Source organism: Oncorhynchus clarkii, unplaced genomic scaffold (genome assembly GCF_045791955.1).
Source record: "Oncorhynchus clarkii lewisi isolate Uvic-CL-2024 unplaced genomic scaffold, UVic_Ocla_1.0 unplaced_contig_1340_pilon_pilon, whole genome shotgun sequence".
Classification (NCBI taxonomy): domain Eukaryota; kingdom Metazoa; phylum Chordata; class Actinopteri; order Salmoniformes; family Salmonidae; genus Oncorhynchus; species Oncorhynchus clarkii.
In genome coordinates this window covers 17,501-43,987 of record NW_027261064.1, presented here as the reverse complement: position 1 = coordinate 43,987, position 26,487 = coordinate 17,501, and the positions used below count along the sequence as shown (strand labels likewise).

General features: G+C 44.3%; 10 non-coding genes across 10 annotated transcripts; all 10 read left to right on the top strand.

Annotated features, from left to right (window-relative positions):
• The first annotated feature begins 380 nt into the window (after positions 1 to 380).
• On the top strand, positions 381 to 467 carry trnay-gua (transfer RNA tyrosine (anticodon GUA)). Its single transcript is given in 2 exon segments — positions 381 to 417; positions 432 to 467. It is a non-coding gene; the product is annotated as a tRNA-Tyr (tRNA).
• Positions 468 to 4,449: 3,982 nt separating this feature from the next.
• trnay-gua (transfer RNA tyrosine (anticodon GUA)) lies at positions 4,450 to 4,536 on the top strand. The gene is given in 2 exon segments: positions 4,450 to 4,486; positions 4,501 to 4,536. It is a non-coding gene; the product is annotated as a tRNA-Tyr (tRNA).
• Positions 4,537 to 7,162: 2,626 nt separating this feature from the next.
• trnay-gua (transfer RNA tyrosine (anticodon GUA)) lies at positions 7,163 to 7,249 on the top strand. The gene is given in 2 exon segments: positions 7,163 to 7,199; positions 7,214 to 7,249. It is a non-coding gene; the product is annotated as a tRNA-Tyr (tRNA).
• Positions 7,250 to 8,517: 1,268 nt separating this feature from the next.
• Positions 8,518 to 8,604, top strand: trnay-gua (transfer RNA tyrosine (anticodon GUA)). Its single transcript is given in 2 exon segments — positions 8,518 to 8,554; positions 8,569 to 8,604. It is a non-coding gene; the product is annotated as a tRNA-Tyr (tRNA).
• Positions 8,605 to 9,873: 1,269 nt separating this feature from the next.
• Positions 9,874 to 9,960, top strand: trnay-gua (transfer RNA tyrosine (anticodon GUA)). Its single transcript is given in 2 exon segments — positions 9,874 to 9,910; positions 9,925 to 9,960. It is a non-coding gene; the product is annotated as a tRNA-Tyr (tRNA).
• Positions 9,961 to 13,252: 3,292 nt separating this feature from the next.
• On the top strand, positions 13,253 to 13,339 carry trnay-gua (transfer RNA tyrosine (anticodon GUA)). The gene is given in 2 exon segments: positions 13,253 to 13,289; positions 13,304 to 13,339. It is a non-coding gene; the product is annotated as a tRNA-Tyr (tRNA).
• Positions 13,340 to 13,928: 589 nt separating this feature from the next.
• On the top strand, positions 13,929 to 14,015 carry trnay-gua (transfer RNA tyrosine (anticodon GUA)). The gene is given in 2 exon segments: positions 13,929 to 13,965; positions 13,980 to 14,015. It is a non-coding gene; the product is annotated as a tRNA-Tyr (tRNA).
• Positions 14,016 to 15,278: 1,263 nt separating this feature from the next.
• Positions 15,279 to 15,365, top strand: trnay-gua (transfer RNA tyrosine (anticodon GUA)). Its single transcript is given in 2 exon segments — positions 15,279 to 15,315; positions 15,330 to 15,365. It is a non-coding gene; the product is annotated as a tRNA-Tyr (tRNA).
• A 3,291-nt stretch (positions 15,366 to 18,656) lies between these two features.
• On the top strand, positions 18,657 to 18,743 carry trnay-gua (transfer RNA tyrosine (anticodon GUA)). Its single transcript is given in 2 exon segments — positions 18,657 to 18,693; positions 18,708 to 18,743. It is a non-coding gene; the product is annotated as a tRNA-Tyr (tRNA).
• Positions 18,744 to 20,682: 1,939 nt separating this feature from the next.
• Positions 20,683 to 20,769, top strand: trnay-gua (transfer RNA tyrosine (anticodon GUA)). The gene is given in 2 exon segments: positions 20,683 to 20,719; positions 20,734 to 20,769. It is a non-coding gene; the product is annotated as a tRNA-Tyr (tRNA).
• The last annotated feature ends 5,718 nt before the right edge of the window (positions 20,770 to 26,487 follow it).

The following is a 26,487-nucleotide window of genomic DNA, read 5'->3' as shown; positions in this document are numbered from 1 at the left end:
TTTTTGACTTATGCCTAGTGTTTACCCAAAAGCAAGTCATTCCCTGAGCGGGAATCAAACCCAGGCCGCGGTGGGAAAAGAACCGAATCCTAACCACTAGACCAACAGGGAGAGAGAAAAATACTTTTTGCAAGCTAGGGGGCTAAACAGCGATTTTATTCCTCGGCTCACTTTTTGTCTATTCCCAAATGCAACTACTTGCAATCTAATGGGATGTAGCTCAGAGGAATAGAGCATTAGTTGAACGTATGAAGACCTGGGGGCAATCCTAAACAGCTCCAAGAAACCACCAAACTCAGCAGATTAATTTCTTAAAGGGAACATATGCTTCTGCCAAACCTCTGACCATCTAGGTGATGGCGTTTGACTACATTTTTTATCCTTCGATAGCTCAGTTGGTAGAGCGGAGGACTGTAGGTGAAATTGCTGTAATCCTCAGGTCGCTGGTTCAAATCCGGCTCGAAGGATTGTACTTTTTCTTGTGGCTTACGCCAACTTTTTGACAGCAGTGTACCATGACATGTGCTTGACAAAAAAATATATTTCCCTGAGAGAAGAAATCTTCACTTGTTGACCTTTGATATGAATGTTGGTAGAGCAGCAGAGAGTTCTCGAGATTGCAACAGTCCGTATGTCGCTGACTCAGAAGAGTATAACTTATTCTGCAGTTGTTCCAAGTTTTTGACTTATGCCTTGTGTTTCCCCAAAAGCAAGTCATTCCCTGAGCGGGAATCAAACCCAGGCCGCGGTGGTAAAAGAACCGAATCCTTACCACTAGACCAACAGGGAGAGAGAAAAACACATTTCGCAAGCTAGGGGGCTAAACAGCGATTTTATTCCTCGGCTCACTTTTTGTCTATTCCCAAATGCAACTACTTGCAATCTAAGGGGATGTAGTTCAGAGGAATAGAGCATTAGTTGAACGTACGAAGACCTGGGGGCAATCCTCAGCAGCTCCAAGAAACCACCAAACTCAGCAGATTAATTTCTTAAAGGGAACATATGCTTCTGCCAAACCTCTGACCATCTAGGTGATGGCGTTTGACTACATTTTTTATCCTTCGATAGCTCAGTTGGTAGAGCGGAGGACTGTAGGTGAAATTGCTGTAATCCTTAGGTCGCTTGTTCAAATCCGGCTCGAAGGATTGTACTTTTTCTTGTGCCTTACGCCAACTTTTTGACAGCAGTGTACCATGACATGTGCTTGACAAAAAAATATATTTCCCTGAGAGAAGAAATCTTCACTTGTTGACCTTTGATATGAATGTTGGTAGAGCAGCAGAGAGTTCTCGAGATTGCAACAGTCCGTATGTCGCTGACTCAGAAGAGTATAACTTATTCTGCAGTTGTTCCAAGTTTTTGACTTATGCCTTGTGTTTCCCCAAAAGCAAGTCATTCCCTGAGCGGGAATCAAACCCAGGCCGCGGTGGGAAAAGAACCGAATCCTAACCACTAGACCAACAGGGAGAGAGAAAAATACTTTTTGCAAGCTAGGGGGCTAAACAGCGATTTTATTCCTCGGCTCACTTTTTTGTCTATTCCCAAATGCAACTACTTGCAATCTAATGGGATGTAGCTCAGAGGAATAGAGCATTAGTTGAACGTATGAAGACCTGGGGGCAATCCTAAGCAGCTCCAAGAAACCACCAAACTCAGCAGATTAATTTCTTAAAGGGAACATATGCTTCTGCCGAACCTCTGACCATCTAGGTGATGGCGTTTGACTACATTTTTTATCCTTCGATAGCTCAGTTGGTAGAGCCGAGGACTGTAGGTGAAATTTCTGTAATCCTTAGGTCGCAGGTTCAAATCCGTCTCGAAGGATTGTACATTTTCTTGTGGCTTACGGCAACTTTTTGACAGCAGTGAACCATGACATGTGCTTGACAAAAAAATATCTTTCCCTGAGAGAAGAAATCTTCACTTGCTGACCTTTGATATGAATGTTGGTAGAGCAGCAGAGAGTTCTCGAGATTGCAACAGTCCGTATGTCGCTGACTCAGAAGAGTATAACTTATTCTGCAGTTGTTCCAAGTTTTTGACTTATGCCTAGTGTTTACCCAAAAGCAAGTCATTCCCTGAGCGGGAATCAAACCCAGGCCGCGGTGGGAAAAGAACCGAATCCTAACCACTAGACCAACAGGGAGAGAGAAAAATACTTTTTGCAAGCTAGGGGGCTAAACAGCGATTTTATTCCTCGGCTCACTTTTTTGTCTATTCCCAAATGCAACTACTTGCAATCTAATGGGATGTAGCTCAGAGGAATAGAGCATTAGTTGAACGTATGAAGACCTGGGGGCAATCCTAAGCAGCTCCAAGAAACCACCAAACTCAGCAGATTAATTTCTTAAAGGGAACATATGCTTCTGCCGAACCTCTGACCATCTAGGTGATGGCGTTTGACTACATTTTTTATCCTTCGATCGCTCAGTTGGTAGAGCCGAGGACTGTAGGTGAAATTGCTGTAATCCTTAGGTCGCAGGTTCAAATCCGTCTCGAAGGATTGTACATTTTCTTGTGGCTTACGGCAACTTTTTGACAGCAGTGAACCATGACATGTGCTTGACAAAAAAATATCTTTCCCTGAGAGAAGAAATCTTCACTTGCTGACCTTTGATATGAATGTTGGTAGAGCAGCAGAGAGTTCTCGAGATTGCAACAGTCCGTATGTCGCTGACTCAGAAGAGTATAACTTATTCTGCAGTTGTTCCAAGTTTTTGACTTATGCCTAGTGTTTACCCAAAAGCAAGTCATTCCCTGAGCGGGAATCAAACCCAGGCCGCGGTGGGAAAAGAACCGAATCCTAACCACTAGACCAACAGGGAGAGAGAAAAATACTTTTTGCAAGCTAGGGGGCTAAACAGCGATTTTATTCCTCGGCTCACTTTTTGTCTATTCCCAAATGCAACTACTTGCAATCTAATGGGATGTAGCTCAGAGGAATAGAGCATTAGTTGAACGTATGAAGACCTGGGGGCAATCCTAAACAGCTCCAAGAAACCACCAAACTCAGCAGATTAATTTCTTAAAGGGAACATATGCTTCTGCCAAACCTCTGACCATCTAGGTGATGGCGTTTGACTACTTTTTTTATCCTTCGATAGCTCAGTTGGTAGAGCGGAGAACTGTAGATGAAATTGCTGTAATCCTTAGGTCGCTGGTTCAAATCCGGCTTGAAGGATTGTACATTTTCTTGTGGCTTACGCCAACTTTTTGACAGCAGTGCACCTTGACATGTGCTTGACAAAAAATATCTTTCCCTGAGAGAAGAAATCTTAACTTGTTGACCTTTGATAGGAATGTTGGTAGAGCAGCAGAGAGTTCTCGAGATTGCAACAGTCCTTAGGTCGCTGATTCAGAAGAGTATAACTTTTTCTGCAGTTGTGCCAAGTTTTTGACTTATGCCTAGTGTTTCCCCAAAAGCAAGTCATTCCCTGAGCGGGAATCAAACCCAGGCCGCGGTGGTAAAAGAACCGAATCCTAACCACTAGACCAACAGGGAGAGAGAAAAATACTTTTTGCAAGCTAGGGGGCTAAACAGCGATTTTATTCCTCGGCTCACTTTTTGTCTATTCTCAAATGCAACTACTTGCAATCTAATGGGATGTAGCTCAGAGGAATAGAGCATTAGTTGAACGTATGAAGACCTGGGGGCAATCCTAAGCAGCTCCAAGAAACCACCAAACTCAGCAGATTAATTTCTTAAAGGGAACATATGCTTCTGCCGAACCTCTGACCATCTAGGTGATGGCGTTTGACTACATTTTTTATCCTTCGATAGCTCAGTTGGTAGAGCCGAGGACTGTAGGTGAAATTGCTGTAATCCTTAGGTCGCTGGTTCAAATCCGTCTCGAAGGATTGTACATTTTCTTGTGGCTTACGGCAACTTTTTGACAGCAGTGAACCATGACATGTGCTTGACAAAAAAATATCTTTCCCTGAGAGAAGAAATCTTCACTTGCTGACCTTTGATATGAATGTTGGTAGAGCAGCAGAGAGTTCTCGAGATTGCAACAGTCCGTATGTCGCTGACTCAGAAGAGTATAACTTATTCTGCAGTTGTTCCAAGTTTTTGACTTATGCCTAGTGTTTACCCAAAAGCAAGTCATTCCCTGAGCGGGAATCAAACCCAGGCCGCGGTGGGAAAAGAACCGAATCCTAACCACTAGACCAACAGGGAGAGAGAAAAATACTTTTTGCAAGCTAGGGGGCTAAACAGCGATTTTATTCCTCGGCTCACTTTTTGTCTATTCCCAAATGCAACTACTTGCAATCTAATGGGATGTAGCTCAGAGGAATAGAGCATTAGTTGAACGTATGAAGACCTGGGGGCAATCCTAAACAGCTCCAAGAAACCACCAAACTCAGCAGATTAATTTCTTAAAGGGAACATATGCTTCTGCCAAACCTCTGACCATCTAGGTGATGGCGTTTGACTACATTTTTTATCCTTCGATAGCTCAGTTGGTAGAGCGGAGGACTGTAGGTGAAATTGCTGTAATCCTCAGGTCGCTGGTTCAAATCCGGCTCGAAGGATTGTACTTTTTCTTGTGGCTTACGCCAACTTTTTGACAGCAGTGTACCATGACATGTGCTTGACAAAAAAATATATTTCCCTGAGAGAAGAAATCTTCACTTGTTGACCTTTGATATGAATGTTGGTAGAGCAGCAGAGAGTTCTCGAGATTGCAACAGTCCGTATGTCGCTGACTCAGAAGAGTATAACTTATTCTGCAGTTGTTCCAAGTTTTTGACTTATGCCTTGTGTTTCCCCAAAAGCAAGTCATTCCCTGAGCGGGAATCAAACCCAGGCCGCGGTGGTAAAAGAACCGAATCCTTACCACTAGACCAACAGGGAGAGAGAAAAACACATTTCGCAAGCTAGGGGGCTAAACAGCGATTTTATTCCTCGGCTCACTTTTTGTCTATTCCCAAATGCAACTACTTGCAATCTAAGGGGATGTAGTTCAGAGGAATAGAGCATTAGTTGAACGTACGAAGACCTGGGGGCAATCCTCAGCAGCTCCAAGAAACCACCAAACTCAGCAGATTAATTTCTTAAAGGGAACATATGCTTCTGCCAAACCTCTGACCATCTAGGTGATGGCGTTTGACTACATTTTTTATCCTTCGATAGCTCAGTTGGTAGAGCGGAGGACTGTAGGTGAAATTGCTGTAATCCTTAGGTCGCTTGTTCAAATCCGGCTCGAAGGATTGTACTTTTTCTTGTGCCTTACGCCAACTTTTTGACAGCAGTGTACCATGACATGTGCTTGACAAAAAAATATATTTCCCTGAGAGAAGAAATCTTCACTTGTTGACCTTTGATATGAATGTTGGTAGAGCAGCAGAGAGTTCTCGAGATTGCAACAGTCCGTATGTCGCTGACTCAGAAGAGTATAACTTATTCTGCAGTTGTTCCAAGTTTTTGACTTATGCCTTGTGTTTCCCCAAAAGCAAGTCATTCCCTGAGCGGGAATCAAACCCAGGCCGCGGTGGGAAAAGAACCGAATCCTAACCACTAGACCAACAGGGAGAGAGAAAAATACTTTTTGCAAGCTAGGGGGCTAAACAGCGATTTTATTCCTCGGCTCACTTTTTTGTCTATTCCCAAATGCAACTACTTGCAATCTAATGGGATGTAGCTCAGAGGAATAGAGCATTAGTTGAACGTATGAAGACCTGGGGGCAATCCTAAGCAGCTCCAAGAAACCACCAAACTCAGCAGATTAATTTCTTAAAGGGAACATATGCTTCTGCCGAACCTCTGACCATCTAGGTGATGGCGTTTGACTACATTTTTTATCCTTCGATAGCTCAGTTGGTAGAGCCGAGGACTGTAGGTGAAATTGCTGTAATCCTTAGGTCGCAGGTTCAAATCCGTCTCGAAGGATTGTACATTTTCTTGTGGCTTACGGCAACTTTTTGACAGCAGTGAACCATGACATGTGCTTGACAAAAAAATATCTTTCCCTGAGAGAAGAAATCTTCACTTGCTGACCTTTGATATGAATGTTGGTAGAGCAGCAGAGAGTTCTCGAGATTGCAACAGTCCGTATGTCGCTGACTCAGAAGAGTATAACTTATTCTGCAGTTGTTCCAAGTTTTTGACTTATGCCTAGTGTTTACCCAAAAGCAAGTCATTCCCTGAGCGGGAATCAAACCCAGGCCGCGGTGGGAAAAGAACCGAATCCTAACCACTAGACCAACAGGGAGAGAGAAAAATACTTTTTGCAAGCTAGGGGGCTAAACAGCGATTTTATTCCTCGGCTCACTTTTTGTCTATTCCCAAATGCAACTACTTGCAATCTAATGGGATGTAGCTCAGAGGAATAGAGCATTAGTTGAACGTATGAAGACCTGGGGGCAATCCTAAACAGCTCCAAGAAACCACCAAACTCAGCAGATTAATTTCTTAAAGGGAACATATGCTTCTGCCAAACCTCTGACCATCTAGGTGATGGCGTTTGACTACATTTTTTATCCTTCGATAGCTCAGTTGGTAGAGCGGAGGACTGTAGGTGAAATTGCTGTAATTCTTAGGTTGCTGGTTCAAATCCGGCTCGAAGGATTGTACTTTTTCTTGTGGCTTACGCCAACTTTTTGACAGCAGTGTACCATGACATGTGCTTGACAAAAAAATATATTTCCCAGAGAGAAGAAATCTTCACTTGTTGACCTTTGATATGAATGTTGGTAGAGCAGCAGAGAGTTCTCGAGATTGCAACAGTCCGTATGTCGCTGACTCAGAAGAGTATAACTTATTCTGCAGTTGTTCCAAGTTTTTGACTTATGCCTAGTGTTTACCCAAAAGCAAGTCATTCCCTGAGCGGGAATCAAACCCAGGCCGTGGTGGGAAAAGAACCGAATCCTAACCACTAGACCAACAGGGAGAGAGAAAAATACTTTTTGCAAGCTAGGGGGCTAAACAGCGATTTTATTCCTCGGCTCACTTTTTGTCTATTCCCAAATGCAACTACTTGCAATCTAATGGGATGTAGCTCAGAGGAATAGAGCATTAGTTGAACGTATGAAGACCTGAGGGCAATCCTAAGCAGCTCCAAGAAACCACCAAACTCAGCAGATGAATTTCTTAAAGGGAACATATGCTTCTGCCGAACCTCCGACCATCTAGGTGATGGCGTTTGACTACATTTTTTATCCTTCGATAGCTCAGTTGGTAGAGCCGAGGACTGTAGGTGAAATTGCTGTAATCCTTAGGTCGCTGGTTCAAATCCGGCTCGAAGGATTGTACATTTTCTTGTGGCTTACGGCAACTTTTTGACAGCAGTGAACCATGACATGTGCTTGACAAAAAAATATCTTTCCCTGAGAGAAGAAATCTTCACTTGTTGACCTTTGATAGGAATGTTGGTAGATCAGCAGAGAGATCTCGAGATTGCAACAGTCCTTAGGTCGCTGACTCAGAAGAGTATAACTTTTTCTGCAGTTGTGCCAAGTTTTTGACTTATGCCTAGTGTTGCCCCAAAAGCAAGTCATTCCCTGAGCGGGAATCAAACCCAGGCAGCGGTGGTAAAAGAACCGAATCCTAACCACTAGACCAACAGGGAGAGAGAAAAATACATTTCGCAAGCTAGGGGGCTAAACAGCGATTTTATTCCTCGGCTCACTTTTTGTCTATTCCCAAATGCAACTACTTGCAATCTAAGGGGATGTAGCTCAGAGGAATAGAGCATTAGTTGAACGTACGAAGACCTGGGGGCAATCCTTAGCAGCTCCAAGAAACACCAAACTCAGCAGATTAATTTCTTAAAGGGAACATATGCTTCTGCCAAACCTCTGACCATCTAGGTGATGGCGTTTGACTACATTTTTTATCCTTCGATAGCTCAGTTTGTAGAGCGGAGGACTGTAGGTGAAATTGTTGTAATCCTTAGGTCGCTGGTTCAAATCCGGCTCGAAGGATTGTACTTTTTCTTGTGGCTTACGCCAACTTTTTGACAGCAGTGTACCATGACATGTGCTTGACAAAAAAATATCTTTCCCTGAGAGAAGAAATCTTCACTTGTTGACCTTTGATAGGAATGTTGGTAGAGCAGCAGAGAGTTCTCGAGATTGCAACAGTCCTTAGGTCGCTGACTCAGAAGAGTATAACCTTTTCTGCAGTTGTGCCAAGTTTTTGACATATGCCTAGTGATTCCCCAAAAGCAAGTCATTCCCTGAGCGGGAATCAAACCCAGGCCGCGGTGGTAAAAGAACTGAATCCTAACCACTAGACCAACAGGGAGAGAGAAAAATACTTTTTGCAAGCTAGGGGGCTAAACAGCGATTTTATTCCTCGGCTCACTTTTTGTCTATTCCCAAATGCAACTACTTGCAATCTAAGGGGATGTAGCTCAGAGGAATAGAGCATTAGTTGAACGTACGAAAACCTGGGGGCAATCCTCAGCAGCTCCAAGAAACCACCAAACTCAGCAGATTAAATTCTTAAAGGGAACATATGCTTCTGCCAAACCTCTGACCATCTAGGTGATGGTGTTTGAATACATTTTTTATCCTTCGATAGCTCAGTTGGTAGAGCGGAGGACTGTAGGTGAAATTGTTGTAATCCTTAGGTCGCTGGTTCAAATCCGGCTCGAAGGATTGTACTTTTTCTTGTGGCTTACGCCAACTTTTTGACAGCAGTGTACCATGACATGTGCTTGACAAAAAAATATCTTTCCCTGAGAGAAGAAATCTTCACTTGTTGACCTTTGATAGGAATGTTGGTAGAGCAGCAGAGAGTTCTCGAGATTGCAACAGTCCGTATGTCGCTGACTCAGAAGAGTATAACTTATTCTGCAGTTGTTCCAAGTTTTTGACTTATGCCTAGTGTTTACCCAAAAGCAAGTCATTCCCTGAGCGGGAATCAAACCCAGGCCGCGGTGGTAAAAGAACCGAATCCTAACCACTAGACCAACAGGGAGAGAGAAAAATAAATTTCGCAAGCTAGGGGGCTAAACAGCGATTTTATTCCTCGGCTCACTTTTTGTCTATTCCCAAATGCAACTACTTCTAATCTAAGGGGATGTAGCTCAGAGGAATAGAGCATTAGTTGAACGTATGAAGACCTGAGGGCAATCCTCAGCAGCTCCAAGAAACTACCAAACTCAGCAGATTAATTTCTTAAAGGGAACATATGCTTCTGCCAAACCTCTGACCATCTAGGTGATGGCGTTTGACTGCATTTTTTACCCTTTGATAGCTCAGTTGGTAGAGCGGAGGACTGTAGGTGAAATTGCTGTAATCCTTAGGTTGCTGGTTCATATTCGGCTCGAAGGATTGTACTTTTTCTTGTGGCTTACGCCAACTTTTTGACAGCAGTGTACCATGACATGTGCTTGACAAAAAAATATCTTTCCCTGAGAGAAGAAATCTTCACTTGTTGACCTTTGATAGGAATGTTGGTAGAGCAGCAGAGAGTTCTCGAGAATGCAACAGTCCGTATGTCGCTGACTCAGAAGAGTATAACTTTTTCTGCAGTTGTTCCAAGTTTTTGACTTATGCCTATTGTTTACCCAAAAGCAAGTCATTCCCTGAGCGGGAATCAAACCCAGGCCGCGGTGGTAAAAGAACCGAATCCTAACCACTAGACCAACAGGGAGAGAGAAAAATACTTTTTGCAAGCTAGGGGGCTAAACAGCGATTTTATTCCTCGGCTCACTTTTTGTCTATTCCCAAATGCAACTACTTGCAATCTAAGGGGATGTAGCTCAGAGGAATAGAGCATTAGTTGAACGTACGAAGATCTGGGGGCAATCGTCAGCAGCTCCAAGCAACCACCAAACTCAGCAGATTAAATTCTTAAAGGGAACATATGCTTCTGCCGAACCTCTGACCATCTAGGTGATGGCGTTTGACTACATTCGTCACCCTTCGATAGCTCAGTTGGTAGAGCGGAGGACTGTAGATGAAATTGCTGTAATCCTTAGGTCGCTGGTTCAAATCCGGCTCGAAGGATTGTACATTTTCTTGTGGCTTACGCCAACTTTTTGACAGCAGTGCACCTTGACATGTGCTTGACAAAAACATATCTTTCCCTGAGAGAAGAAATCTTCACTTGTTGACCTATGATAGGAATGTTGGTAGAGCACAAGAGAGTTCCCGAGATTGCAACAGTCCTTAGGTCGCTGACTCAGAAGAGTATAACTTTTTCTGCAGTTGTGCCAAGTTTTTGAATAATGCCTAGTGTTTCCCCAAAAGCAAGTCATTCCCTGAGCGGGAATCAAACCCAGGCCGCGGGGGTAAAATAACCAAATCCTAACCACTAGACCAACAGGGAGAGAGAACAAGACATTTCGCAGTGAGGGGGCTAAACAGCGATTTTATTCCTCGGCTCACTTTTTGTCAATTCCCAAATGCATCTACTTGCAATCTAAGGGGATGTAGCTCAGAGGAAAAGAGCATTAGTTGAACGTACGAAGACCTGGGGGCAATCCTCAGCAGCTCCAAGACACCACCAAACTCAGCAGATTAAATTCTTGAAAGGAACATATGCTTCTGCCGAACCTCTGACCATCTAGGTAATGGCGTTTGACTACATTTGACGCCTTTCGATAGCTCATATGGTAGAGCGGAGGACTCTAGGTGAAATTGCAGTAATCCTTAGGTCGCTGGTTCAAATCCGGTACGAAGGATTGTACATTTTCTTGTGGCTTACGCCAACTTTTTGACAGCAGTGCACCTTGACATGTGCTTGACAAAAAATATCTTTCCCTGAGAGAAGAAATCTTCACTTGTTGACTTATGATAGGAATGTTGGTAGAGCACAAGAGAGTTCTCGAGATTGCAACAGTCCTTAGGTCGCTGACTCAGAAGAGTATAACTTTTTCTGCAGTTGTGCCAAGTTTTTGACTTATGCCTAGTGTTTCCCCAAAAGCAAGTCATTCCCTGAGCGGGAATCAAACCCAGGCCGCGGTGGTAAAATAACCAAATCCTAACCACTAGACCAACAGGGAGAGAGAACAAGACATTTCGCAGTGAGGGGGCTAAACAGCGATTTATTCCTCGGCTCACTTTTTGTCTATTCCAAAATGCAACTACTTGCAATCTAAGGGGATGTAGCTCAGAGGAATAGAGCATTACTTCAACGTACGAAGACCTGGGGGCAATCCTCAGCAGCTCCAAGACACCACCAAACTCAGCAGATTAAATTCTTGAAAGGAACATATGCTTCTGCCGAACCTCTGACCATCTAGGTAATGGCGTTTGACTACATTTGACGCCTTTCAATAGCTCATATGGTAGAGCGGAGGACTCTAGGTGAAATTGCAGTAATCCTTAGGTCGCTGGTTCAAATCCGGTACGAAGGATTGTACTTTTTCTTGTGGCTTACGCCAACTTTTTGACAGCAGTGCACCTTGACATGTGCTTGACAAAAACATATCTTTCCCTGAGAGAAGAAATCTTCACTTGTTGACCTATGATAGGAATGTTGGTAGAGCACAAGAGAGTTCCCGAGATTGCAACAGTCCTTAGGTCGCTGACTCAGAAGAGTATAACTTTTTCTGCAGTTGTGCCAAGTTTTTGAATAATGCCTAGTGTTTCCCCAAAAGCAAGTCATTCCCTGAGCGGGAATCAAACCCAGGCCGCGGGGGTAAAATAACCAAATCCTAACCACTAGACCAACAGGGAGAGAGAACAAGACATTTCGCAGTGAGGGGGCTAAACAGCGATTTTATTCCTCGGCTCACTTTTTGTCAATTCCCAAATGCATCTACTTGCAATCTAAGGGGATGTAGCTCAGAGGAAAAGAGCATTAGTTGAACGTACGAAGACCTGGGGGCAATCCTCAGCAGCTCCAAGACACCACCAAACTCAGCAGATTAAATTCTTGAAAGGAACATATGCTTCTGCCGAACCTCTGACCATCTAGGTAATGGCGTTTGACTACATTTGACGCCTTTCGATAGCTCATATGGTAGAGCGGAGGACTCTAGGTGAAATTGCAGTAATCCTTAGGTCGCTGGTTCAAATCCGGTACGAAGGATTGTACATTTTCTTGTGGCTTACGCCAACTTTTTGACAGCAGTGCACCTTGACATGTGCTTGACAAAAAATATCTTTCCCTGAGAGAAGAAATCTTCACTTGTTGACTTATGATAGGAATGTTGGTAGAGCACAAGAGAGTTCTCGAGATTGCAACAGTCCTTAGGTCGCTGACTCAGAAGAGTATAACTTTTTCTGCAGTTGTGCCAAGTTTTTGACTTATGCCTAGTGTTTCCCCAAAAGCAAGTCATTCCCTGAGCGGGAATCAAACCCAGGCCGCGGTGGTAAAATAACCAAATCCTAACCACTAGACCAACAGGGAGAGAGAACAAGACATTTCGCAGTGAGGGGGCTAAACAGCGATTTATTCCTCGGCTCACTTTTTGTCTATTCCAAAATGCAACTACTTGCAATCTAAGGGGATGTAGCTCAGAGGAATAGAGCATTACTTCAACGTACGAAGACCTGGGGGCAATCCTCAGCAGCTCCAAGACACCACCAAACTCAGCAGATTAAATTCTTGAAAGGAACATATGCTTCTGCCGAACCTCTGACCATCTAGGTAATGGCGTTTGACTACATTTGACGCCTTTCAATAGCTCATATGGTAGAGCGGAGGACTCTAGGTGAAATTGCAGTAATCCTTAGGTCGCTGGTTCAAATCCGGTACGAAGGATTGTACTTTTTCTTGTGGCTTACGCCAACTTTTTGACAGCAGTGCACCTTGACATGTGCTTGACAAAAAATATCTTTCCCTGAGAGAAGAAATCTTCACTTGTTGACCTATGATAGGAATGTTGGTAGAGCACAAGAGAGTTCTCGAGATTGCAACAGTCCTTAGGTCGCTGACTCAGAAGAGTATAACTTTTTCTGAAGTTGTGCCAAGTTTTTGACTTATGCCTAGTGTTTCCCCAAAAGCAAGTCATTCCCTGAGCGGGAATCAAACCCAGGCCGCGGTGGTAAAATAACCAAATCCTAACCACTAGACCAACAGGGAGAGAGAACAAGACATTTCGCAGTGAGGGGGCTAAACAGCGATTTATTCCTCGGCTCACTTTTTGTCTATTCCCAAATGCAACTACTTGCAATCTAAGGGGATGTAGCTCAGAGGAATAGAGCATTAGTTGAACGTACGAAGACCTGGGGGCAATCCTCAGCAGCTCCAAGACACCACCAAACTCAGCAGATTAAATTCTTAAAGGGAACATATGCTTCTGCCGAACCTCTGACCATCTAGGTGATGGCGTTTGACTACATTCGTCACCCTTCGATAGCTCAGTTGGTAGAGCGGAGGACTGTAGATGAAATTGCTGTAATCCTTAGGTCGCTGGTTCAAATCCGGCTCGAAGGATTGTACATTTTCTTGTGGCTTACGCCAACTTTTTGACAGCAGTGCACCTTGACATGTGCTTGACAAAAGCATATCTTTCCCTGAGAGAAGAAATCTTCACTTGTTGACCTATGATAGGAATGTTGGTAGAGCACAAGAGAGTTCTCGAGATTGCAACAGTCCTTAGGTCGCTGACTCAGAAGAGTATAACTTTTTCTGCAGTAGTGCCAAGTTTTTGACTTATGCCTAGTGTTTCCCCAAAAGCAAGTCATTCCCTGAGCGGGAATCAAACCCAGGCCGCGGTGGTAAAATAACCAAATCCTAACCACTAGACCAACAGGGAGAGAGAACAAGACATTTCGCAGTGAGGGGGCTAAACAGCGATTTATTCCTCGGCTCACTTTTTGTCTATTCCCAAATGCAACTACTTGCAATCTAAGGGGATGTAGCTCAGAGGAATAGAGCATTAGTTGAACGTACGAAGACCTGGGGGCAATCCTCAGCAGCTCCAAGACACCACCAAACTCAGCAGATTAAATTCTTAAAGGGAACATATGCTTCTGCCGAACCTCTGACCATCTAGGTGATGGCGTTTGACTACATTCGTCACCCTTCGATAGCTCAGTTGGTAGAGCGGAGGACTGTAGATGAAATTGCTGTAATCCTTAGGTCGCTGGTTCAAATCCGGCTCGAAGGATTGTACATTTTCTTGTGGCTTACGCCAACTTTTTGACAGCAGTGCACCTTGACATGTGCTTGACAAAAGCATATCTTTCCCTGAGAGAAGAAATCTTCACTTGTTGACCTATGATAGGAATGTTGGTAGAGCACAAGAGAGTTCTCGAGATTGCAACAGTCCTTAGGTCGCTGACTCAGAAGAGTATAACTTTTTCTGCAGTTGTGCCAAGTTTTTGACTTATGCCTAGTGTTTCCCCAAAAGCAAGTCATTCCCTGAGCGGGAATCAAACCCAGGCCGCGGTGGTAAAATAACCAAATCCTAACCACTAGACCAACAGGGAGAGAGAACAAGACATTTCGCAGTGAGGGGGCTAAACAGCGATTTATTCCTCGGCTCACTTTTTGTCTATTCCAAAATGCAACTACTTGCAATCTAAGGGGATGTAGCTCAGAGGAATAGAGCATTACTTCAACGTACGAAGACCTGGGGGCAATCCTCAGCAGCTCCAAGACACCACCAAACTCAGCAGATTAAATTCTTGAAAGGAACATATGCTTCTGCCGAACCTCTGACCATCTAGGTAATGGCGTTTGACTACTTTGACGCCTTTCAATAGCTCATATGGTAGAGTGGAGGACTCTAGGTGAAATTGCAGTAATCCTTAGGTCGCTGGTTCAAATCCGGTACGAAGGATTGTACTTTTTCTTGTGGCTTACGCCAACTTTTTGACAGCAGTGCACCTTGACATGTGCTTGACAAAAAATATCTTTCCCTGAGAGAAGAAATCTTCACTTGTTGACCTATGATAGGAATGTTGGTAGAGCACAAGAGAGTTCTCGAGATTGCAACAGTCCTTAGGTCGCTGACTCAGAAGAGTATAACTTTTTCTAGAGTTGTGGCAAGTTTTTGACTTATGCCTAGTGTTTCCCCAAAAGCAAGTCATTCCCTGAGCGGGAATCAAACCCAGGCCGCGGTGGTAAAATAACCAAATCCTAACCACTAGACCAACAGGGAGAGAGAACAAGACATTTCGCAGTGAGGGGGCTAAACAGCGATTTATTCCTCGGCTCACTTTTTGTCTATTCCCAAATGCAACTACTTGCAATCTAAGGGGATGTAGCTCAGAGGAATAGAGCATTAGTTGAACGTACGAAGACCTGGGGGCAATCCTCAGCAGCTCCAAGACACCACCAAACTCAGCAGATTAAATTCTTAAAGGGAACATATGCTTCTGCCGAACCTCTGACCATCTAGGTGATGGCGTTTGACTACATTCGTCACCCTTCGATAGCTCAGTTGGTAGAGCGGAGGACTGTAGATGAAATTGCTGTAATCCTTAGGTCGCTGGTTCAAATCCGGCTCGAAGGATTGTACATTTTCTTGTGGCTTACGCCAACTTTTTGACAGCAGTGCACCTTGACATGTGCTTGACAAAAGCATATCTTTCCCTGAGAGAAGAAATCTTCACTTGTTGACCTATGATAGGAATGTTGGTAGAGCACAAGAGAGTTCTCGAGATTGCAACAGTCCTTAGGTCGCTGACTCAGAAGAGTATAACTTTTTCTGCAGTTGTGCCAAGTTTTTGACTTATGCCTAGTGTTTCCCCAAAAGCAAGTCATTCCCTGAGCGGGAATCAAACCCAGGCCGCGGTGGTAAAATAACCAAATCCTAACCACTAGACCAACAGGGAGAGAGAACAAGACATTTCGCAGTGAGGGGGCTAAACAGCGATTTATTCCTCGGCTCACTTTTTGTCTATTCCCAAATGCAACTACTTGCAATCTAAGGGGATGTAGCTCAGAGGAAAAGAGCATTAGTTGAACGTACGAAGACCTGGGGGCAATCCTCAGCAGCTCCAAGACACCACCAAACTCAGCAGATTCAATTCTTGAAAGGAACATATGCTTCTGCCGAACCTCTGACCATCTAGGTAATGGCGTTTGACTACATTTGACGCCTTTCGATAGCTCATATGGTAGAGCGGGGGACTCTAGGTGAAATTGCAGTAATCCTTAGGTCGCTGGTTCAAATCCGGTACGAAGGATTGTACATTTTCTTGTGGCTTACGCCAACTTTTTGACAGCAGTGCACCTTGACATGTGCTTGACAAAAAAATATCTTTCCCTGAGAGAAGAAATCTTCACTTGTTGACCTATGATAGGAATGTTGGTAGAGCACAAGAGAGTTCTCGAGATTGCAACAGTCCTTAGGTCGCTGACTCAGAAGAGTATAACTTTTTCTGCAGTTGTGCCAAGTTTTTGATTTATGCCTAGTGTTTCCCTAAAAGCAAGTCATTCCCTGAGCGGGAATCAAACCCAGGCCGCGGTGGTAAAAGAACCGATTCCTAACCACTAGACCAACAGGGAGAGAGAACAAGACATTTCGCAGTGAGGGGGCTAAACAGCGATTTATTCCTCGGCTCACTTTTTGTCTATTCCCAAATGCAACTACTTGCAATCTAAGGGGATGTAGCTCAGAGGAATAGAGCATTAGTTGAATGTACGAAGACCTGGGGGCAATCCTCAGCAGCTCCAAGACACCACCAAACTCAGCAGATTAAATTCTTAAAGGGAACATATGCTTCTGCCGAACCTCTGACCATCTAGGTGATGGCGTTTGACTACATTCGTCACCCTTCGATAGCTCAGTTGGTAGAGCGGAGGACTGTAGATGAAATTGCAGTAATCCTTAGGTCGCTGGTTCAAATCCGCCTCGAAGGATTGTACATTTTCTTGTGGCTTACGCCAACTTTTTGACAGCAGTGCACCTTGACATGTGCTTGACAAAAAATATCTTTCCCTGAGAGAAGAAATCTTCACTTGTTGACTTATGATAGGAATGTTGGTAGAGCACAAGAGAGTTCCCGAGATTGCAACAGTCCTTAGGTCGCTGACTCAGAAGAGTATAACTTTTTCTGCAGTTGTGCCAAGTTTTTGAATAATGCCTAGTGTTTCCCCAAAAGCAAGTCATTCCCTGAGCGGGAATCAAACCCAGGCCGCGGGGGTAAAATAACCAAATCCTAACCACTAGACCAACAGGGAGAGAGAACAAGACATTTCGCAGTGAGGGGGCTAAACAGCGATTTTATTCCTCGGCTCACTTTTTGTCAATTCCCAAATGCATCTACTTGCAATCTAAGGGGATGTAGCTCAGAGGAAAAGAGCATTAGTTGAACGTACGAAGACCTGGGGGCAATCCTCAGCAGCTCCAAGACACCACCAAACTCAGCAGATTAAATTCTTGAAAGGAACATATGCTTCTGCCGAACCTCTGACCATCTAGGTAATGGCGTTTGACTACATTTGACGCCTTTCGATAGCTCATATGGTAGAGCGGAGGACTCTAGGTGAAATTGCAGTAATCCTTAGGTCGCTGGTTCAAATCCGGTACGAAGGATTGTACATTTTCTTGTGGCTTACGCCAACTTTTTGACAGCAGTGCACCTTGACATGTGCTTGACAAAAAATATCTTTCCCTGAGAGAAGAAATCTTCACTTGTTGACTTATGATAGGAATGTTGGTAGAGCACAAGAGAGTTCTCGAGATTGCAACAGTCCTTAGGTCGCTGACTCAGAAGAGTATAACTTTTTCTGCAGTTGTGCCAAGTTTTTGACTTATGCCTAGTGTTTCCCCAAAAGCAAGTCATTCCCTGAGCGGGAATCAAACCCAGGCCGCGGTGGTAAAATAACCAAATCCTAACCACTAGACCAACAGGGAGAGAGAACAAGACATTTCGCAGTGAGGGGGCTAAACAGCGATTTATTCCTCGGCTCACTTTTTGTCTATTCCAAAATGCAACTACTTGCAATCTAAGGGGATGTAGCTCAGAGGAATAGAGCATTACTTCAACGTACGAAGACCTGGGGGCAATCCTCAGCAGCTCCAAGACACCACCAAACTCAGCAGATTAAATTCTTGAAAGGAACATATGCTTCTGCCGAACCTCTGACCATCTAGGTAATGGCGTTTGACTACATTTGACGCCTTTCAATAGCTCATATGGTAGAGCGGAGGACTCTAGGTGAAATTGCAGTAATCCTTAGGTCGCTGGTTCAAATCCGGTACGAAGGATTGTACTTTTTCTTGTGGCTTACGCCAACTTTTTGACAGCAGTGCACCTTGACATGTGCTTGACAAAAAATATCTTTCCCTGAGAGAAGAAATCTTCACTTGTTGACCTATGATAGGAATGTTGGTAGAGCACAAGAGAGTTCTCGAGATTGCAACAGTCCTTAGGTCGCTGACTCAGAAGAGTATAACTTTTTCTGAAGTTGTGCCAAGTTTTTGACTTATGCCTAGTGTTTCCCCAAAAGCAAGTCATTCCCTGAGCGGGAATCAAACCCAGGCCGCGGTGGTAAAATAACCAAATCCTAACCACTAGACCAACAGGGAGAGAGAACAAGACATTTCGCAGTGAGGGGGCTAAACAGCGATTTATTCCTCGGCTCACTTTTTGTCTATTCCCAAATGCAACTACTTGCAATCTAAGGGGATGTAGCTCAGAGGAATAGAGCATTAGTTGAACGTACGAAGACCTGGGGGCAATCCTCAGCAGCTCCAAGACACCACCAAACTCAGCAGATTAAATTCTTAAAGGGAACATATGCTTCTGCCGAACCTCTGACCATCTAGGTGATGGCGTTTGACTACATTCGTCACCCTTCGATAGCTCAGTTGGTAGAGCGGAGGACTGTAGATGAAATTGCTGTAATCCTTAGGTCGCTGGTTCAAATCCGGCTCGAAGGATTGTACATTTTCTTGTGGCTTACGCCAACTTTTTGACAGCAGTGCACCTTGACATGTGCTTGACAAAAGCATATCTTTCCCTGAGAGAAGAAATCTTCACTTGTTGACCTATGATAGGAATGTTGGTAGAGCACAAGAGAGTTCTCGAGATTGCAACAGTCCTTAGGTCGCTGACTCAGAAGAGTATAACTTTTTCTGCAGTAGTGCCAAGTTTTTGACTTATGCCTAGTGTTTCCCCAAAAGCAAGTCATTCCCTGAGCGGGAATCAAACCCAGGCCGCGGTGGTAAAATAACCAAATCCTAACCACTAGACCAACAGGGAGAGAGAACAAGACATTTCGCAGTGAGGGGGCTAAACAGCGATTTATTCCTCGGCTCACTTTTTGTCTATTCCCAAATGCAACTACTTGCAATCTAAGGGGATGTAGCTCAGAGGAATAGAGCATTAGTTGAACGTACGAAGACCTGGGGGCAATCCTCAGCAGCTCCAAGACACCACCAAACTCAGCAGATTAAATTCTTAAAGGGAACATATGCTTCTGCCGAACCTCTGACCATCTAGGTGATGGCGTTTGACTACATTCGTCACCCTTCGATAGCTCAGTTGGTAGAGCGGAGGACTGTAGATGAAATTGCTGTAATCCTTAGGTCGCTGGTTCAAATCCGGCGCGAAGGATTGTACATTTTCTTGTGGCTTACGCCAACTTTTTGACAGCAGTGCACCTTGACATGTGCTTGACAAAAGCATATCTTTCCCTGAGAGAAGAAATCTTCACTTGTTGACCTATGATAGGAATGTTGGTAGAGCACAAGAGAGTTCTCGAGATTGCAACAGTCCTTAGGTCGCTGACTCAGAAGAGTATAACTTTTTCTGCAGTTGTGCCAAGTTTTTGACTTATGCCTAGTGTTTCCCCAAAAGCAAGTCATTCCCTGAGCGGGAATCAAACCCAGGCCGCGGTGGTAAAATAACCAAATCCTAACCACTAGACCAACAGGGAGAGAGAACAAGACATTTCGCAGTGAGGGGGCTAAACAGCGATTTATTCCTCGGCTCACTTTTTGTCTATTCCAAAATGCAACTACTTGCAATCTAAGGGGATGTAGCTCAGAGGAATAGAGCATTACTTCAACGTACGAAGACCTGGGGGCAATCCTCAGCAGCTCCAAGACACCACCAAACTCAGCAGATTAAATTCTTGAAAGGAACATATGCTTCTGCCGAACCTCTGACCATCTAGGTAATGGCGTTTGACTACTTTGACGCCTTTCAATAGCTCATATGGTAGAGTGGAGGACTCTAGGTGAAATTGCAGTAATCCTTAGGTCGCTGGTTCAAATCCGGTACGAAGGATTGTACTTTTTCTTGTGGCTTACGCCAACTTTTTGACAGCAGTGCACCTTGACATGTGCTTGACAAAAAATATCTTTCCCTGAGAGAAGAAATCTTCACTTGTTGACCTATGATAGGAATGTTGGTAGAGCACAAGAGAGTTCTCGAGATTGCAACAGTCCTTAGGTCGCTGACTCAGAAGAGTATAACTTTTTCTAGAGTTGTGGCAAGTTTTTGACTTATGCCTAGTGTTTCCCCAAAAGCAAGTCATTCCCTGAGCGGGAATCAAACCCAGGCCGCGGTGGTAAAATAACCAAATCCTAACCACTAGACCAACAGGGAGAGAGAACAAGACATTTCGCAGTGAGGGGGCTAAACAGCGATTTATTCCTCGGCTCACTTTTTGTCTATTCCCAAATGCAACTACTTGCAATCTAAGGGGATGTAGCTCAGAGGAATAGAGCATTAGTTGAACGTACGAAGACCTGGGGGCAATCCTCAGCAGCTCCAAGACACCACCAAACTCAGCAGATTAAATTCTTAAAGGGAACATATGCTTCTGCCGAACCTCTGACCATCTAGGTGATGGCGTTTGACTACATTCGTCACCCTTCGATAGCTCAGTTGGTAGAGCGGAGGACTGTAGATGAAATTGCTGTAATCCTTAGGTCGCTGGTTCAAATCCGGCTCGAAGGATTGTACATTTTCTTGTGGCTTACGCCAACTTTTTGACAGCAGTGCACCTTGACATGTGCTTGACAAAAGCATATCTTTCCCTGAGAGAAGAAATCTTCACTTGTTGACCTATGATAGGAATGTTGGTAGAGCACAAGAGAGTTCTCGAGATTGCAACAGTCCTTAGGTCGCTGACTCAGAAGAGTATAACTTTTTCTGCAGTTGTGCCAAGTTTTTGACTTATGCCTAGTGTTTCCCCAAAAGCAAGTCATTCCCTGAGCGGGAATCAAACCCAGGCCGCGGTGGTAAAATAACCAAATCCTAACCACTAGACCAACAGGGAGAGAGAACAAGACATTTCGCAGTGAGGGGGCTAAACAGCGATTTATTCCTCGGCTCACTTTTTGTCTATTCCCAAATGCAACTACTTGCAATCTAAGGGGATGTAGCTCAGAGGAAAAGAGCATTAGTTGAACGTACGAAGACCTGGGGGCAATCCTCAGCAGCTCCAAGACACCACCAAACTCAGCAGATTAAATTCTTAAAGGGAACATATGCTTCTGCCGAACCTCTGACCATTTAGGTGATGGCGTTTGACTACATTCGTCACCCTTCGATAGCTCAGTTGGTAGAGCGGAGGACTGTAGATGAAATTGCAGTAATCCTTAGGTCGCTGGTTCAAATCCGCCTCGAAGGATTGTACATTTTCTTGTGGCTTACGCCAACTTTTTGACAGCAGTGCACCTTGACATGTGCTTGACAAAAAAATATCTTTCTCTGAGAGAAGAAATCTTCACTTGTTGACCTATGATAGGAATGTTGGTAGAGCACAAGAGAGTTCTCGAGATTGCAACAGTCCTTAGGTCGCTGACTCAGAAGAGTATAACTTTTTCTGCAGTTGTGCCAAGTTTTTGACTTATGCCTAGTGTTTCCCCAAAAGCAAGTCATTCCCTGAGCGGGAATAAAACCCAGGCCGCGGTGGTAAAATAACCGATTCCTAACCACTAGACCAACAGGGAGAGAGAACAAGACATTTCGCAGTGAGGGGGCTAAACAGCGATTTTATTCCTTGGCTCACTTTTTGTCTATTCCCAAATGCAACTACTTGCAATCTAAGGGGATGTAGCTCAGAGGAATAGAGCATTAGTTGAACGTACGAAGACCTGGGGGCAATCCTCAGCAGCTCCAAGACACCACCAAACTCAGCAGATTAAATTCTTAAAGGGAACATATGCTTCTGCCAAACCTCTGACCATCTAGGTGATGGCGTTTGACTACATACGTCACCCTTCGATAGCTCAGTTGGTAGAGCGGAGGACTGTAGATGAAATTGCTGTAATCCTTAGGTAGCTGGTTCAAATCCGGCTCGAAGGATTGTACATTTTCTTGTGGTTTACGCCAACTTTTTGACAGCATTGCACCTTGACATGTGCTTGACAAAAAAATATCTTTCCCTGAGAGAAGAAATCTTCACTTGTTGACCTATGATAGGAATGTTGGTAGAGCACAAGAGAGTTCTCGAGATTGCAACAGTCCTTAGGTTGCTGACTCAGAAGAGTATAACTTTTTCTGCAGTTGTGCCAAGTTTTTGACTTATGCCTAGTGTTTCCCCAAAAGCAAGTCATTCCCTGAGCGGGAATCAAACCCAGGTCGCGGTGGTAAAATAACCAAATCCTAACCACTAGACCAACAGGGAGAGAGAACAAGACATTTCGCGGTGAGGGGGCTAAACAGCGATTTATTCCTCGGCTCACTTTTTGTCTATTCCCAAATGCAACTACTTGCAATCTAAGGGGATGTAGCTCAGAGGAATAGAGCATTAGTTGAACGTACGAAGACCTGGGGGCAATCCTCAGCAGCTCCAAGACACCACCAAACTCAGCAGATTAAATTCTTAAAGGGAACATATGCTTCTGCCGAACCTCTGACCATCTAGGTAATGGCGTTTGACTACATTTGAAGCCTTTCGATAGCTCATATGGTAGAGCGGAGGACTCTAGGTGAAATTGCAGTAATCCTTAGGTCGCTGGTTCAAATCCGGTACGAAGGATTGTACATTTTCTTGTGGCTTACGGCAACTTTTTGACAGCAGTGCACCTTGACATGTGCTTGACAAAAAAAATATCTTTCCCTGAGAGAAGAAATCTTCACTTGTTGAACTATGATAGGAATGTTGGTAGAGCACAAGAGAGTTCTCGAGATTGCAACAGTCCTTAGGTCGCTGACTCAGAAGAGTATAACTTTTTCTGCAGTTGTGCCAAGTTTTTGACTTATGCCTAGTGTTTCCCCAAAAGCAAGTCATTCCCTGAGCGGGAATAAAACCCAGGCCGCGGTGGTAAAAGAACCGATTCCTAACCACTAGACCAACAGGGAGAGAGAATAAGACATTTCGCAGTGAGGGGGCTAAACAGCGATTTTATTCCTTGGCTCACTTTTTGTCTATTCCCAAATGCAACTACTTGCAATCTAAGGGGATGTAGCTCAGAGGAATAGAGCATTAGTTGAACGTACGGAGACCTGGGGGCAATCCTCAGCAGCTCCAAGACACCACCAAACTCAGCAGATTAATTTCATAAAAGGAACGTATGCTGCTGCCGAACCTCTGACCATCTAGGTAATGGCGTTTGACTAAATTTGTCACCTTTCGATAGCTCAGTTGGTGGAGGGGAGGACTGTAGGTGAAATTGCTGTAATCCTTAGGTCGCTGGTACAAATCCGGCTCGAAGGACTGTACATTCTCTTGTGGCTTACGCCAACTTTTTGACAGCAGTGCACCTTGACATGTGCTTGACAAAAAATATCTTTCCCTGAGAGAAGAAATCTTCACTTGTTGACCTTTGATAGGAAAGTTGGTAGAGCAGCAGAGAGTTCTCGAGATTGCAACAATCCTTAGGTCGCTGACTCAGAAGAGTATAACTTTTTCTGCAGTTGTGCCAAGTTTTTGACTTATGCCTAGTGTTTCCCCAAAAGCAAATCATTCCCTGAGCGGGAATCAAACCCAGGCCGCGGTGGTAAAAGAACCGAATCCTAACCACTAGACCAACAGGGAGAGAGAATAAGACATTTCGCAGTGAGGGGGCTAAACAGCGATTTTATTCCTCGGCTCACTTTTTGTCTATTCCCAAATGCAACTACTTGCAATCTAAAGGGATGTAGCTCAGAGGAACAGAGCATTAGTTGAACGTACGAAGACCTGGGGGCAATCCTCAGCAGCTCCAAGACACCACCAAACTCAGCAGATTAATTTCTTAAAGGGAACATATGCTTCTGCCGAACCTCTGACCATCTAGGTAATGGCGTTTGACTACATTTGACACCCTTCGGTAGCTCAGTTGGTAGAGCGGAGGACTGTAGGTGAAATTGCTGTAATCCTTAGGTCGCTGGTTTAAATCCGGCTTGAAGGACTGTACATTCTCTTGTGGCTTACGCCAACTTTTTGACAGCAGTGCACCTTGACATGTGCTTGACAAAAAAATATCTTTCCCTGAGAGAAGAAATCTTCACTTGTTGACCTTTGATAGGAATGTTGGTAGAGCAGCAGAGAGTTCTCGAGATTGCAACAATCCTTAGGTCGCTGACTCAGAAGAGTATAACTTTTTCTGCAGTTGTGCCAAGTTTTTGACTTATGCCTAGTGTTTCCCCAAAAGCAAATCATTCCCTGAGCGGGAATCAAACCCAGGCCGCGGTGGTAAAAGAACTGAATCCTAACCACTAGACCAACAGGGAGAGAGAAAAATACATTTCGCAGTGATGGGGCTAAACAGCGATTTAATTCCTCGGCTCACTTTTTGTCTATTCCCAAATGCAACTAGTGTAGGTGAAATTGCAGTAATCCATAGGTCGCTGAAATCTTCACTTGTTGACTTGTTGACCTTCGATAGGAATGTTGGTAGAGCAGCAGAGAGTACTTCAAATTAAAACAGTCCTTAGGTCGCTGGCCCACATGAGGAATACTTTTTCTGCAGTTGTGCCAAGTTTATGACTTTTGCCTAGTGTTTCCCCAAAAGCAAGTCATTGCCTGTAGCTCAGCAGAAGAGAGCATTTATCATGTCCTATCCGGGGACCTGTGTTCATTGTAAGTTCTCTCAGGACCTGAGCCCTATGACCATAACTACTTGGCCTGATGACCCCTTGCTGTCCCCAGTCCACCTGGTCATGCTGCTGCGCGAGTGTTCAACTGTTCTACCTGCGGCTATGGAACCCTGACCTGTTCACTGGACGTGCTTCCTTGTCCCAGACCTGCTCTTTTGGACTCTCTCTCTCTACTGCATCTGCTGTCTCTAACTCTGATCATCTATGAAAAGCCAACTGACATTTACTCCTGAGGTGCTGACCTGTTGCACCCTCTACAACCACTGTGATTATTATTATCTGACCCTGCTGGTCATCTATGAACGTTTGAAGATCTTGGCCATGTTCTGTTATACTCTCCACCCAGGACAGCCATAAGAGGACAGGCCACCCCTCAGAGCCCGTTTCTTCCTAGGTTCTGGACTTTCTAGGGAGAGTTTCTACATCTGCATTGCTTGCGGTTTGGGGTTTTAGGCTGGGTTTTTACATCGGCTGATGTAAAAAGAGCTTTATAAATACATTTGATTGATTGTCTGCAGACTCATTAACACGGCATGAGTCAGAGCATATAACTGCTCTGTTTGGCTTGATCCCAGTGGGTCACTTACAGGTCATGGGTTCTGTTAGTGTTTAAATACTGGAGAGTTGAGACCAAATCACGGACGCTGGACAGAGTGGATTTCAGTTGTAACAAAATACAGTTTTAATGAGTCAGAGATATCTTGTCCCGCAGTTTTACGTGCACGGACCTAGTTCACATAACTCGGCAAGGAGCCAGGTGAAAAAGAGGCCTTATACTACGGTTACATTCATTTTTATACATAGAATAAAGTAGGTGGAGTCTTGTCGTTTCGGTCTTCTTGACTGGTCGGAGGGTTGGAGGCGGGCCTTGCTCTAGCCAGAGCGGGCCCCATTGGTGCACAGCAAAAGTCCTTTGCTCTTGGGACCGGCCAGTAGAGGGAGATGAGATGTGTGTTTATACAAGGAAGAGGGGGTCAGTCTTATGGCTGGGTGTATGTGTTCTTACGACGGAATGTCTTTGTTTATATGAGCTATGTGTATGAATATTTATATAACACTTTCTATTTGGAAATCTCAAAATGAAGGTCCTTTGGTCATAGTAGAAAAGCGTTTAAAAAAAGAAGACATATTTAGCAATAAGGTTTCATATTTGCTCATATTGGGCTACCTGTGACTTGTACATAAGGGGAGTATGGTTGGGAATTGTAAGTACGTGGGGGGAGTCAGTGACTGACACCCAACAACTAAATCGTTACACCAAGAGATCCGATCCATTCATTCCTATGGAGGACTGCTCCTTCTGAGGATTCTGAGTACCAATACGGACGTTGGTTCAAAGCCTCTCATTGGCCAATACATAGCATCCGCAATCTAGGTCGCTACCCTACCCCCTTTCCTTCGGCAGAGCGTGTCCCCACCGTTCTTTATACTAAATCCCTCACACGCCTCTCCGATGGCCTCACAGGCACCATCCCACCCGGGACTCAAACCCGGGTCCATCGTCTGAATTTGAATGGTTATATTTCTCCAGCCCAGTCCCTCTTTTTTTTTTTTTACCAAAACCAGGTAATCATAATTGTTTGAACCTCAGATCTGCCCATTAAGTGACATTTGGATTAAAATTTGGTTTTAAAAACATTTTAGCGT